Consider the following 12,955-nt stretch of genomic DNA (forward strand, 5'->3'; position numbering starts at 1 on the left):
CACACTTATGATCCCCATTTTGCAGATGAGGAAGCTGAGGCTCAGAGGGACGAGGCCCCTTGCCCAGAGTCACACAGCAGGGCTGAGGCAGAGCCAAGAGGCAAGCCTAGTCCGGCCCATTCTGAAGGGCCACTCCTTGTACCGTGAAGGCATATTATTATCACTATGAACGTGCTGAACTACTGGAACCAAAAGAGTCTTCGGTTAATTTTAAGTCAGTACATATTTATTGAGTGTCTACTAAAATGAAAGTCATACCGTAACACCTTTGCTTAACAGTATTTGAGGATTGAATTTAGAAAACAATTCCAGGCTCCTTGCCATAGATGCCTTGAATGACCTGCCCTTCCCCACCTCATCCCACTCCAGCCAGGCTGGCTGCCTCACAGTTTCCAATTGCTTTCTGACCTCAGGGACTTTGCACTTGCTCTGGACTCTGTTTGGAATGCTCTTCCTCTGGTTCTTCTGGCTCCCTCACATTCTCTGGGACTCAGCTCAAATATCAAATCCTTAGAGAGACTTCCCTTGCTCCTTCATCTCCCCCATAGATTCCCCAATATTCTCACCCTGTTTTTTTCCTTCATGGCTTGTAATTGTTTTATTTACCTGTGTACTTGTTCTTTATCTTGCTGCCCTGCTATGATGTAAGATTTTCAAGCTGAACCTAGTGGTTCAGCTTAGAGCAACTAAGCATCTGGGGTGAAGAGCCCAGAGAAGAGCAGATAGGGGGAGGGGCATTTGGGTTGTCCTCAGATAGGGAAGCAGATGTGTTTGTGGAGCCATAGAGGGCAAGAGGTCACCAGGAAGTCAATTTAATGTGAGGAAAAGTCTTTCACATAGTCCTAACATTTGGACATTCGAAAAGGCTAGGTCATGGGTAGTGAGCTCCCCATTGCAGGGGCTATGCAAGTTGAGATAGGATAGTCCCTGGTATGTTGGGGCTGTGTAGGATTACTATCAATGGGGTAGATATTCATTCACTTGCTCATTTACCCATTCATTTATTCTGTCTTTTATCTATCCATTTATTCATTGACTCCACTCAGTTGGTAAAGAATCCACCTGCAGTGCAGGAGACCCTGGTTCGATTTCTGGGTTGGAAAGATCTGCTAGAGAAGGAATAGCCTGCCCACTCCAGTATTCTTGGGTTTCCCTTGTGACTCAGCTGGTAAAGAAGCCACCTGAAATGCGGGAGACCTGGGTTGGGAAGATCCCTTGGAGAAGGGAACGGCTACCCACTCCAGTATTCTGGCCTGGAGAATTCCATGGATTGTATAGTCCATGGGGTCACAAAGAGTCAGACACGACTTAGCGACTTTGACTTTCATGTATCTTGCTTTCCATGTTTCCCAAACTGCTGTGTGATGGACAACCTTCATGACCTGGCCACACCCACAGGGCATCTGTGTTTAATATCTTAGTGCTATATATGCTATGTACATAATGTCTTCAGTCAGTCTTGGGAGGCTGACGGAAATTTAAATATATATGTGTTTTAATATCAACTTTATTGAGGTAAAATCTACACAGAATAAAATGCTTCTACTTAAGGTGCACAGCAATGTATTTTGACAAATATACACACCCACGTAACCACTACCTCAGTCAAAACAGAACATTTCATTACTGTCACAAGTTCCCTTGTAACATCAGGCTCCCCCCAACCCAGTCCCAGATAATCTCTTTGTCAGAAAATGCCAACCCTTCTCCATAGATTTTCCAGGGCTACTTTGTACTCACACCAGCAATATCCAAACAGAAACGAAAAATCAGTATCCCTTACCACAAATAAAAAGTGACCAAAATGAGCAAAACGGAAACAAAACAATATTCTCAAATTCGAACTGGATACAGTTGCCTGTAGAAGTTCTGGGTCCAAGACCAGCTTTGTCCAGGTGAAAGAGAGAGCAAAAGAGACTGGGAGAGCAAACAAGTAATCCACAGGTGTTAGAAATATATTACCAGCATCCTTGGAGACTTTCTCTTTGGCCTATTGGAAAATCTGGAAGATACTGAAAAAAGAATGGCTTTTTCATGGTATATTTGTGGTTTAATACCTTGTTGTTCACCCACATCATCTTTGGTCCACTACCACAATCACCCAGATTCCATATTCAGGAAACATGGCAGTTCCTTGTCTCCCCTTTCATCCACCCACTCATTCATTCATTTACAAGTGTTAGTGGCCATTCTGAGCCAGCTGTGGGAGCTAGGAGAGACACTCTCAGCCTTTAGGATAGCATAGTGGCCAACACCCCTTAGACTGTGAGCAGATACCTGTTGCATGGATCGTTGTGGGTTGAAAGACACAAACACTCACATTCTCCTTGATACTCTAAGCTGTCGCTCCAACAATGTCTTCCTAGGGCAATCAAGGGAGGCTGCCCTGCGAAGGTGGCCCTCGAGCAGAAACTTGACCACCATCTTCCATTCATTTGACAGATCAGGAAACGGGGGCACAGACAGGTAACTCTCTCAAGGTCACACAGGAAGAAGAGAGGAAATGAGGGATGGGCAGAGCCTAGAACTCGGGCCCCAGCCCATTGTTTATCCCAAGGGCTCGGCCAGGTCCCAGACTGGCAGACCAGAGAGCAGGGCTGGGGAGGGGGCCCCTAGGCCCTAAGTCTGGAATCCATTTGCTCTGGCCCCGTAATGTTTTCCCAGGGAGGAGTAGGAGGCCCTGGCCCTACCTCTGCCCACCCCCACCCCCCCACCACCATCTGCTCCCTGTTTATTTATTTATACTTAGGTCTCACCTCCCAACCCTGCCGGGGACACAAACATACTGGCATCCCTGCCGAGAGGGGAATGAGGGGGAGAGAGGCAGTGTCAGCCCCCCTGGCTGGGGGAGCCCAGGTCTGAGAGCCCCACCATCCTACCCTGCAGAGACCAGCCAGGATGACTGGGTTCAAATCCCAGCTGTGGGGCCTCTGGGCTGTGTGAGTGCCCAGTGCCTCTGTCTCCTCATCTGTAAAATGGGGTCATTAATAGAGACCACTGGTTTTACCAGCACTTTACCAGCTAGTGAGATTCAGGAACCTGCTTTGGACAGGGTCTGGCGCAGACTGGCTCCCAAGTGTTTCTGTTGTACTGTGTGACCTTGCTCAGCACCCTACCCTCTCTGGCTCTTTCTCTTGTTTCTGCAACGGTGGCTACTTCAGGATCTAAGGGGTTCCAAGCCTAATGTCCTGAGATTTGCAAGGGCTAAAACCCCGGTGCCCTCCCTGGGACCCACACCCGTGGCCCTGGCCAAGATGGATAATTGATGCCAGCCCCCTGCCTCCAGTGGACTTTGCCCTCCAATATCCCCTAATCTGCAGGGGGTGGGAGGGGGCGCAAATCAACGCCTTCCCCAGCCCTGCACAAGGCAGGGGAGGCCCTTCCTGAGATCTTACCTCAGCTGCAGGAATCATCACCCCCTGGAAGGTCAGTCTGGCTGCCATCCACAGAGGTGCTGCTGTGCCGAATATCTGCAAATGCAAATCCCAGGAAACGGGGCCCAGCTGCTCATTAAAGACAATTAGCTCAGGGTCTGTCAGCTGGGAAGAAGCTTTGGGCGACTGCTCCCACGGGCTTTGCTCTGGGGCTGCGCTTCAGGGACCCAGCCTCCTCCTCCCTGAGCTACGGGGGGAGGGTGGGCACCCACTCCTCCCCAGACTGGTGCTCCCCTCTGTCCCCTGGCCCCCTGTCTCCTGTCCCCCTAGGCCCATTCTCCTCTCTGAGTCTACAGCACCCTCCCCTTCTGTCCCACCAGCCTCTTTTCTGTGCCCCCTGCCTCTCTCTGAGTCCCGGTCATCAGGAGCCCCTGTCACCAAGTCCCGGTGTATTTCACTGAATCCTTGTTCCTGTCTCTGCTCTCACATCTCCCTTGAAGACCCTCTTCTCTCATTAAGCCCCACTCCTCTTCCCCCATCCCTCTCTCTGAGCTCATTTCCACCCCCAGTCTGGCCTCCCTGAGGCCCCCACCTCCTTGCACACCACACACTACTCAGGTGCCCACTTGGGCTGCATGTGCCATCTACAGGGCTTCTGGACGGGGTGGGTCACAGGGCAGCTAGACAGACCCCTCCACTCTGGGGTCCACACTGTCATCTGGTAGCCACAGGGGGGCAGATTTCTGCGAAGAAGGGAGAGCAGGCAGGGCTGAGGAGCCACCTCACCAGGGAGTGAGCACCCACCACCCGAGCCCAGAGGCAGAGCCCTGCCCACGGCTGCGACTGGGCTCCTCGCAGTGCAGAGACACAGCGACCCCAGGGCACTTGTGCCAGGAGCCCTCTTGGGTCAGCAGGCCCGGCTCAGTTCTACATTCCTTCTGGGGAAGGAGGGTGAGTTGGGGAAGATGGGGGGCGGGGGGGCTTCCATAACTAGCGAGGGACGAGCAGTGGGAGTTTTGAGAAGCTGATGGGAGGTCTTGGGGACAGTCACCAGCCTGCTTCATTGCCTACTGGACCATGTAAGTCATGTTCGCTCCTCCTTGTCTGGAGGAAACTGAAGCTCAGGAGGCGCTATTGTCTTGCATAGAGGAGCCTGAGCTGCGATCGATCGGATCCAGCCGGGCTCACTCCATACCCCACTTCACTACAGCCAAGCCTCCCAGGCCAGAGGGAGAGGAGAGGACTGGGGAGAGCCCTGTCCCTGTCCCTGCCGGACGGCCCTGCCTGGCGAGAAGGGGCTGGGGGAGCAGTAGCCCCAAGGAGGGCAGGATGATGGGGGAGGGAGAGAGGAGGCAGGTGTCTGTGGGATCTTCTCTCCTCTCCTCCTCAGGCCTCTCCCCCACCCAAGTGGGCCCCTGACCCCCCCAACCCCGTTCTCATCTGGCCTCCATGTGCTTGGCCTGCACCTGAATACACACTCGCCGACGATCCGTCTTGGGCTGTCAGAGGATCAATGGGGCTCCCAAGGCCTGGCCCAGCAGGGAGCTGCAGGGAAGTCCCTAACGAGAGCTAAGAAGGAGAACAGGGACCTGAGCCTGGCCCTGGCATCTCATCGGGGGCAGCCCCTGGAAGGCCTGGTTCCCCAGTGGGGAGACCCAGCCACTCTTTTGTGCCTGGGACCCAGGCTGCTTTCCAAGTCTCCTTCTCCTTCTAACGTTGGGGACCTGTTCCTTCCCCACTCTGGGCCTCGGTTTCCTTATTTGTGAAAGGGAAGGGATTGCATCTCAGGTGGAAATAAGGTTCTAAAATCAGCAGGAGATCTTTATGTGCAAGTATATCTCCAAAACGTTAAGTGAAATAAAGCAAGATGCAAAGCAATGTGTGTATTCAGCTACATCCCGTGTGCATATAGCTCTCAAAGAGGGACTGGTGTTTATTAGTCGGCCTAGTGTATAACCTGCTAGAACACTTCTGGAAGACACAAAAAGCAGCAGGAGTAGGGATGGCTCATGAGGAGACCTGAAGTGTCTGGAGATGGGGTGAGAGAGAGACTTGTCTTTACACTCCTTTGTACTGTTGAATTCTTGGTCCATGTTATGTATTCTGTAGTTGAATAGGAACTACATTTAATGAAAAAGATGTATGTGGATAGGAAGTACGAAGAGAAACAGAATATCTGCATTGTTTTAATGCATTTCCCTATCGGGAAGGCCCCCTAGAAACGGAAATGGCAACCCACTCCAATATTCTTGCCTGCAGAATCCTATGGACAGAGTCTGGCAGCTACAGTCCATGAGGTCGCAAAGAGTCAGACACGACTGAAGCAACTTAGTACACACACACAGATAATGACAAAGAGGAAAAGAGTAACTTTACTGTGGGCAAACTGGCAGACCCCACCTTAACCAAGTGATCAAAGTGGACATCAATAGTAATCAGGCAAAATGAAATTGTGTGCCCCCCATAAGTGATGTAAACAGCATCACTTCTGTGGTCTTCTTGCCTGAAGCACCTGATGTGAATCTATTCGTAAGGAAAGATCAAAAAGATTCCAAATAAAGGAACAATTAGCCCATACAGATTCAAGAATGTCAAGGTCATAAAAGTCAAAGAAAAAGGAGCTGTTCCAGATTTAAAAAAAAAAAAAAAAGAGTAAAGAGACACAAAAACTAAATGGAACATATATCCTGGACTGGGTGTTGGGTCAGAAAAAAAAGTTTTTGTTTGTTTGCTTTAAAGGGCAAGAGTGGAAAAATTGGAAACATTTCAATAGGTCTAAATGTAGATAATAGTTACCTACAATGTTAATTTCCTAATTTTTGCATCTGTTTTTTAGAAAATGTACATAAAACCATTTAGAGATAAAAGGGCGTGGTGTCTGCAATTCACTCCCAGCAGTTTAGACAAAATATATGCAGAGACAGAAGGATAAAGCAAGGGTAGTAAAATGTCAACACTTGAGGAATCTGAATGAAGGACATACAGGAATTCTTTGTACTATTTTCGCAAACTTTCTGTAAATCTGAAATTGTTTCAAAATAAAAAGTCATCCTTGCACAGGGGCCATGCTAATCTATAAAGTCAAGTATAGACTTGAAGAACCAACATCTCATGGGTGTCCAGGGGCTGGGCTTAGTGCTTGGCGCACACAGTCAGATTTCATCCTCACAAGAACCCCATGAGAAAGACGTGACTGTTTCCTCTTTTGAGCAAATGAAGACACCCAGGCACAGGATGAAGCAATTTGCCCAAGTTCACCCAATTGGAAGAAGTGATGCCAGGGACTCTTCTTCAACAACATTCTAAAGATCTAGGAACGAAGGGCCTAGAAATCAGAATTCTAGTCTTTGAATTGTTTTCCCAGCACTGAGATTTTGCTGCTATTGGAAAAGTAGCCTTGATGTCATTACTCACGCTTTCAATCAGGCATTCATTCGTTCATTTATCTGTCCAACAACATATATCAGGCACTTCCTCTCGACCAGCCACTGAAGCTAGAAAGGTGAAATGGGATGATCCCTGCCCTTGTGGAATGCCCGCCACGTACCAGGCTCTGGGTTTAGCATGAGGACTAAAAGAGATGAGCCACATCCAGCTTTTGCCCTTCAGAGGCTCACTGGCCATTGAGGGAGACCTGCAGGGAAGCCAACCAAACCAGAAAAGAGAACTGCAAAGGGCTGTGGGAGCCCAAAGGAGTGGAAGGCAGGAAGAAATTTCACCGAGGAGAGAGGCTTTAGTGGGTCTGTCTGGTTGTTTGGTTGCACTGGGCCTTTGTTGCTGCACACGGGCTTTTTCTCTAGTTGTGGCGAGACGGGACTCCTCTCTAGAAGCTCACAGGCTTCTCAGGGCGGTGGCTTCTCTTGTTGCAGAGCACCGGCTCTAGGGCGCACAGGCTTCAGTAGTCGCAGCTCACAGCCCCTAAGGCTCAGGTTCAGTATTTGTGGGATACCGGCAACCTAAGCCAGGACGAGACTTAGGTACCTGGTATGATTATGATTATATCTCAGGAGGCCATCTAAAGACTTTTTCCCAGGGTGGGGGAGGGGGAGGGGAGGGTGGGGGAGGGGTGGGAGCACCAGTATAGGCAGGCAGGAGTGGGAGACACAAAACAGTGGGTATAAGATAAACTACAAAGACGTATTGTACAACATGGGGGACATAGGCAATATTTTGTAATAACTGTAAATGGAGTGTAACCCTTAAAATTGCATTAAAATTTTTAAAAGTTTTAATAAAATAAAAATTTTTTAATTAAAAAAGTAAAAATAAAATACTTTCCCCTTCTTCTTCCTCCTCTTTCTCCTCTGCCACTACCTCTCCCTCTTCACTCCCCTTCCCAAAAGTTGGTACCTTCTTCTCTTCTCAATTTTTCTCCTGACTTACTTATTTTTCTTATTTCTCTGTTACAAAGAGAGAGCACATCCCATAGGGGTCAGAATATTTGTCAGTTTTGCTCACCTATGGCTGTTTCCCCAGTGCCTGAACAGTGCCTGGCACACAGTAGGTCCTTGGTAAAGATTTGTTGAATGAATAAAAGAAGGGTCAATGCCTGGAACCACATACAGTTTGAAAATAAATTGAAAAAGGGAGACAGAGATGGAAGACAGCTAGGCTGACAAGCTCAGAAGTCATGCAAAGGAACACCAGAATCCTAAGTTGCCAAGGACCCTTCAGGACTCACGTTCAGGAGCCTCCCGCCTAGTCCCTGAGGATGCTGCCGGCCAGGGAGCAGGTACCATCCGGATCCAGGCCCCACTCCCCCCCAACCAATTCTGGACCAGAATCCCCTGAGGCTGAGACAGCTATGAGCTGCCTCACCCCAACTCCACAACTCACCCTGGGGCCCAGGTGTCCAGAGACACAGAAAGAAAGAAAACGAAGTCGCTCAGTCGTGTCTGACTCTTTGCAACACTATGAACTATAGCCTACCATGCTCCTCTGTCCATGGGATTTTCCAGGCAAGAGTACTGGAGTGGGTTGCCATTTCCTTCTCCAGAGGATCTTCCCGACCCAGGGATCGAACCCTAGTCTCCCGTATTGTAGGCAGACGCTTTACCGTCTGAGCTACCAGGGAAGTCAGATGCCCTTTTAATTTCACCATACTTCCCTCCTCTGATGTTCCTGGGAAAGTACAAGATACTGACTCATTAGAAAAGACCCTGATGCTGGGGAAGATTGAGGGCAGAAGGAGAAAGGGACAACAGAGGATGAGATGGTTGGATGGCATCACCGGCTCAATGGACATGAGTTTGAGCAAGCTCTGGGAGATGGTGAAGGACAGGGAAACCTGGCGTGCTGCAGTCCATGGGGTCGCAGAGCTGGACACGACTGAGCGACTGAACAAGAACTGATTTGGAAAGACCCTCCTGTCCTGTTGCTGGAGCTGGGCTGTGACTCCAGACCCCAGCTCCTGGGGTTTAGTGTCCAGACACCTGGAAGGAGATGCGGGGGGAGAGCTATGAGCCGCTGAAGCACAGCAGGACCCTGCTGAGGCTTGGAGTTGGGCCAGGGAGCCAAATGGGGGGAGGCAGGATGTTTTCAAGCCATCAAGGCTGAGAGACAGGGGGCTGGGGAAATGAGTGAGGACACTGGGATGCTCTTGCTGGTGGAGGCCTTCAGAAGAGTGACTGTCAGCCTTCTGTTTACCTTCCTCTCTGCCCTGCCCTTCTCCTTCCTCCTCCTCTGCCCCCACCCTTCTCTAAAGCTGGCAGGCTGGGTTAGTGGTTAGACAATCAGCTCTGGAGCTAGTCTCTTCTGACCCAAATTTCAATCCCTCATTTGCTAGTCCCATGACAAGTTACTTAGCCTCTGTGTGCCTCAGTTTACCTCTGTAGCAAGAGGAGAGTAATAGTGTCTACTTCCGAGGGCTAAAGAGTAGCTGAAGTGAGAAATTACCTGTGCCAGCTTAGAACATGCCTGTCACGGATAAATAGCAGGGGCTCAGTAAATGGTAGCTATTCCCTTGCAAACCAAATCTCCCATGGAGACCAAGCTAGGACATGGGGAAAGAATGGGGGCTCTGCCGAAAGCTGAAGCTCTCTTCTCTCTACCTTGCAGTGGCCACAGAGGCCCCTCTCAAAAGCTGAATGAAAGTCACCCAAAAATTGATCTAATTTTTTACCATGCAGATGGGGAAATTGAGGCCCGAAGTGAGGAAGCAATTCTCAGCCGTTTCTAATATACCATGTTTTTGTTGATGGTCTACCGTGTTTCAGGCCCTATGCTGGGTGTGTGGTGGGGGTGGGCAGAAAGGAGGAAAACTGGGAGAAAACCCTCCTCATGGAGCTACTATCTAGTTCAGGGAAAGGACCAAAGGATTGAAAGCTGACCAAGGACACTAGATACCGGAAGGAAAAGTCGAGGGAGCACCAAGAGAGACCAGCTTTGGGGAGCCCTAAAGAACCCGACAGCTAGGAGGGGTGATCAGCAAGGTGACATCACAGCTGAGATTTCAAACAAGAAGTTCCCATATGAAGAGGAGTAGAGAGTAACTAGATGTTACTGAGACTGTTGTTTGTAATAGCAAAACCCAGAAATGACCTGAATGTCCACCAACCAGGAATTCTGGATAATACACTGTGGTTTATTAATACAACGGTACGGTCTACAGCCGTCACAAGGACCTGCAGCTGCCTGCCTCAACACAGATGCATCCCGAAAGCATGCCTGGGCTGCTTAGTCATGTCCGACTCTTTTCGACCCCACGGACTCCAGCCTGCCAGGCTCCTCTGTCCATGGGAAAAATCTAGCAAGAATATTGGCATGAGTTGCCATTTCCTACTCCAGGAGATCTTCCCAACCCACAGATCAAACTTGCATCTTCTGTGTCTCCTGCATTGGCAGGCAGATTCTTTACCACTGCATCACCTGGGAAGCCCCAAAACATGCCATGGAAGAAAAGAAGGCAAGTGAGACAGGATACATATCCTAAATACAAATGTATGCTTTATATCATGGGCACTTCTATACACTTTTGAGAATGAAATACAGTCCTATACATTGTATAATGATTTATATCGACACAGTAAAAGTTAAAACATTCCTGGGAATAATAAATACCAATAGAGAAGTTTCTTTTGGTTGGAGAGGGACACGGTTTATTGGGAAAGGATATCAGGGGCCTTCTGTATTAGCTATCTATTCTGCAAAACAAACAACCCCACAACATGATGTTTTGAAGCTACAATAGTCATTTATTATTTCTCACAGCTTTTGCAGGTCAGGAGTTGGGGGGTGATTTAGCTGGTGGTTTTGGTCCTCAAGAGTTGGTGTTCAGATGTCAAGTGGGGCTGCAGTCATCTGAAGACCTGACTGGGGCTGGAGAAACTGCTGACAAAGTGGCTCAGGCACATGGCTGGCAAGCTGGTGCTGGCTGTTTGCTGGGCATGCAGGGGAGGGAGAGGAGAGGGACTCAGTTCCTCTCCATGTGACCTGAATCCCATCACAGCGTGGGGACTGGACTCCAAAGGTGAGCATTGACAGACATCTGGGCTGAAGTCGTATCCTTTTTAGGACCTAGCCTTAAATATTACTTTCACCTCATTCTCTTCATCAGTTAAGCCCCACCCAGTACTCAAAGGGAAGGGAAATTAGGGGTCCCCTTTGAAGGAAGTTGTTTCAAAGAATTTATGGACGTATTTTAAAACCACTACACTCTCTTAGGGCTTCCCTTGGTGGTTCAGTGGTTAAGACTCAGCGCTTTCACTACTGGGGGCATGGGTTTGACCCCTGCTCAGGGAATTATAGGTTCCACACACCACGTGCAAAAAAACCAAAAAACAAAAAACCACTATACTCTTCAATTGTGTTTGGCATTTTCTTCCTTAAACAGGGTGATAAGAACATGTAGCTTTATTATATTAGCCTTTGTATTTCTTAGAGTGTTTAAAGACACGGCAGGAGATGGGGAGTAGAGAAGGGGAGCCATGATGGATGAGTGGTAAGGAAGGCAAGGCCGGCAACCGGTGAGCAGTGCCCCCAACCATGCAGGGTCTTGTTGGCCAAGGTCCTGTCATGGATGCGGCAGAGTCAGAACCCTGAGCGGGTCAGGATGGGGTCTGCTTTCCCTCTGAGCCCCTGCACCAGGCAAGCCTGCCTGGAGAAGATGATTCCAGTGTGGGCGATGATTCTTTCTCTGAACACACCTCCTGGGTACCAGCTCTTCTGAAGTCTCCCATTCACTCCTGTCCCCTGACACCTGGCTCTTTCCCCCAGAAGCATCCACTGGTATTAGTTTATGTGACATTCTTACACAGAGATCCCATTTGTTTGTAAATGTAAACACAAATACATACATTTTTATTCCCCCCGCCAATGGAGGTGTATTATACACACCCTTCTATATCACTTTTTCCCCTTGCCAGAGTACTTCGGCGATTCTTACAAATCTAATTAGTACGTAGCAAATGTCTCCATTCTTTTTCATGATTTTGTTGTCATGTGAAGGTGCTGTAATTTATTCAACCAACCCCTACTTATAGACATTTATTTTGTTTACCTTTATTCCTACATTTTAAGCTTCAAATGTAGTTCAGTTCAGTTCAGTCGCTCAGTCATGTCCGACTCTTTGCGACCCCGTGAATCACAGCACGCCGGGCCTCCCTGTCCATCACCAACTCCCAGAGTCCACCCAAACCCATGTCCATTGAGTCAGTGATGCCATCCAGCCATCTCATCCTCTGTCGTCCCCTTCTCCTCCTGTCCCCATTCCTTCCCAGCATCAGGGTCTTTTCCAATGAGTCAACTCTTCACATGAGGTGGCCAAAGGACTGAAGTTTCAGCTTCAGCATCAGTCCTTCCAATGAACACCCAGGACTGATCTCCTTTAGGATGGACTGGTTGGACCTCTTTGCAGTCCAAGGGACTCTCAAGAGCCTTCTCCAACCCCACAGTTCAAAAGCATCAATTCTTCAGCGCTCAGCCTTCTTTATAGTCCAACTCTCACATCCATACATGACCACTGGAAAAACCATAGCCTTGACTAGACGGACCTTTGTTGGCAAAGTAATGTCTCTGCTTTTTAATATGCTATCTAAGTTGGTCATAACTTTCCTTCCAAGGAGTAAGCATCTTTTAATTTCATGGCTGCAATCACCATCTGCAGTGATTGTGGAGCCCACAAAAATTAAGTCTGACACTCTTTCCACTGTTTTGCCATCTATTTCCCATGAAGTGATGAGACCAGATGCCATGATCTTAGTTTTCTGAATGTTGAGCTTTAAGCCAACTTTTTCACTCTCCTCCTTTACTTTCATCAAGAGGCTTTTTAGTTCCTCTTCACTTTCTGCCATAAGGGTGGTGTCATCTGCATATCTGAGGTTATTGATATTTCTCCCAGCAATCTTGATTCCAGCTTGCGCTTCTTACAGCCCAGCATTTCTCATGATGTACTCTGCATATAAGTTTAATAAGCAGGGTGACAATATACAGCCTTGACGTACTCCTTTTCCTATTTGGAAACGGTCTGTTGCTCCATGTCCAGTTCTAACTGTTGCTTCCTGAGTTGCATACAGGTTTCTCAAGAGGCAGGTCAGGTGGTCTGGTATTCCCATCTCTTTCAGAATTTTCCACAGTTTATTGTG

This window comes from Cervus elaphus, chromosome 23 (assembly GCF_910594005.1).
Source record: "Cervus elaphus chromosome 23, mCerEla1.1, whole genome shotgun sequence".
Taxonomy (NCBI): Eukaryota; Metazoa; Chordata; class Mammalia; order Artiodactyla; family Cervidae; genus Cervus; species Cervus elaphus.